Raw genomic sequence first — 2644 nt, 5'->3', positions numbered from 1 at the left:
TCAGGACAGACTGTGACAGTCTTGCTTTCTTTTCCCCAGGAGGATGATGTCAATGAGCACAAGGTTTTAATGACTGCCCTCCACCCTCCCTGCCTCAGGCCATCTGTGTGCCCAACCCACACCACTTCGCTACAAGGCCATGTGAGCCCTGCACATGCATGAGCCCGCCAAGTCTGGTGGCCATGTGGAAAAGGGCATGCCTGTGGATGTGCACATGGGAGGAAAGGTCCACGGATTCGCCCGAGGAGGAATATGGGCAGCCACCAACCCCATGTTGGACCAGGTCAACACCTCTCTGGACCACGTGGAGGAGAGAAACGAGCACCTCCCTGACCGCCTCCAGAGTGCTTGAATCTAACTTGTAGACACACTTTGAGTTCAGCAGCTGCTCAGGGAGGCCAGAAGCAATTGGCAGTCCCTAGTGGAGCCCTCCAAGGGCCCTGAGCCAGGCCTCAACCCTGGTTCCCTGAGCCGGCTCTAGCCTGAGCCCCTCACCCACCTGACTTGGGGCCTGGACTGCAGATGTTCTGGATTTGTAACCTGCCTAGGCCCACATTCTGGTACTTCCTTTCACGTGCCTGGCATATGCCCACCTCCTGGCATCTGCACCTCATGTCAGGTGTGGGTCTGTGACCCACCCAACTTGTCTGCCTGCAAAAGTCCTACATTTATTAGGCAGAGTAAAAAGTTATCTCAAAATTCTCTGAATTACTATTCCTGCACCTTGTTGCCACTTGAATGGCTATTTCACAAAATTTTGTCAGCATGCTTAGCTCTACAAAGGGTTAATAAATTTACTATTAAAAAATTTATGCAATGTATTTAAAGTTTTTGATTTTTAAATAAATTTATTTTTTATTGAAGGATAAATTCTTTTCAGAATTTTGCTCTTTTCCATCAAATCTCAACATGAATCAGCTATAGGTATAGATATATCCCCTCCCTTTTGAAACTCCTCCCTATCTCCCTCTCCATCCCACCCCTCTAGGTTGATCTAGAGCCCCTGTTTGAGTTTCCAGAGCCATACAGCAAATTCCCCTTGACTATCTATTTTATATATGGTAATGTAAGTTTCCATGTTACTCTTGCCATACATCTCACCCTCTCTTCCCCTCTCCCCGTATCCATAAGTCTATTCTCTATGTCTGTTTCTCCATTGTTGCCCTGTAAATAATATCTTCAGCACCATTTTTCAAAATTCCATATATATGTGTTAGAATATGGCATTTATCTTTCTCTTTCTGACTCAGTTCACTCTGTATAATAGGTTCTAGCTTCATCCACCTCATTAGAACTGACTCAAATGTGAACGTGAACGTGAAGTCGCTCAGTCGTGTCCGACTCTTTGCGACCCCATGGACTGTAGCCTACCAGGCTCCTCTGTCCATGGGATTTTCCAGGCAATAGTACTGGAGTGGATTGCCATTTCCTTCTCCAAGGGATCTTCCCAACCCAGGGATCGAACCTGGGTCTCCTGCATCATAGACAGACGCTTTACCATCTGAGCCACCAGGGAATGGTGGACTCAAATGTGTTTCTTTTTATTTCTGAGTAATATTCCATTGTGTATATATACCACTACTTCTTTATCCATTCATCTGTGGATGGACATCTAGGTTCCTTCTACGTTCTAGCTACTGTAAATAGTGCTGCAAATAACAATGGGATACTTGAAACTCTTTCAATTTTGGTTTCCTCAGGGTATATGATTAGGAGGCAGATATCTGGGTCATATGGTGGTTTTATACCTAGTTTTTTTTTAAGGAATCTCCATGCCATCTTCCATAGTGGCTGTATCAATTTACACCCTGTCCAGCATTTATTGTTTCTTGACTTTTAATGAGTGCCCTTCTGACTGGTGTGGGGTGATATCTCATTGTAGTTTTGATATGAATTTCTCTAATAATGAGTGATGTTGAGCATCTTTTCATGTGTTTGTTACCCACCTGTATGTCTTCTTAGGAGATATGTCTATTTATGTCTTTGTCCAACTTTTTGACTGGATTGTTTGTTGTCTGGTATTGAGTTGTATGAGCTGCTTGTATATTTTGGAAATTAATCCTTTGTCAGTTGTTTCATTTGCTATTATTTTTCCCATTCTGTGGGTTGTCTTTTCACCTTGTTTATACTTTCCTTTGCTGTGTAAAAACTTTTAAGTTTAATCAGGTCCCACTTGTTTACTTTTGTTTTTATTTCCATGACTCTAGGAGGTGGGTCATGGAGCATCTTGCTTTGATTTATGTCATTTAGTGTTCTGCCTATGTTTTCCTCTAAGAGTTTTATAATTTCTTGTCTTACATTTAGGTCTTTAATCCATTTTGAGTTTATATTTGTGTATGGTGTTAGGAAGTGTTCTAATTTTATTCTTTAACATGTAGCTGTCCAATTTTCTGAGCACCATTTATTGAAGAAGCTGTCTTCTGGGCTTTCTATCTTGTTCCATTAGTCTATATTTCTGTTTTTGTGCCAGTACCATACTGTCTTGATGACTGTAGCTTTGTAGTATAACCTGAAGTCAGGAAGCTTGATTCCTCCAGCTCCATTCTTCTTTCTCAAGACTGCTTTGGCCATTCGGGGACTTTTGTGTTTCCATATGAATTGTGCAATTTTTTGTTCTAGTTCACTGAAAAATAATTTGGTAATT

At 41.9% G+C, this 2644-nt stretch overlaps 1 non-coding gene across 1 annotated transcript; it reads right to left on the bottom strand.

The window, feature by feature from the left end:
• Positions 1-1444: 1444 nt before the first annotated feature.
• On the bottom strand, positions 1445-1516 carry TRNAH-AUG (transfer RNA histidin (anticodon AUG)). The gene has a single exon. It is a non-coding gene; the product is annotated as a tRNA-His (tRNA).
• Between the last annotated feature and the right edge of the window lie 1128 nt (positions 1517-2644).

Source organism: Bos taurus, chromosome X, assembly GCF_002263795.3.
Source record: "Bos taurus isolate L1 Dominette 01449 registration number 42190680 breed Hereford chromosome X, ARS-UCD2.0, whole genome shotgun sequence".
NCBI lineage: Eukaryota > Metazoa > Chordata > Mammalia > Artiodactyla > Bovidae > Bos > Bos taurus.
Note: the sequence above shows the minus strand (reverse complement) of the source record. Positions and strands in the feature narration are given on the sequence as shown.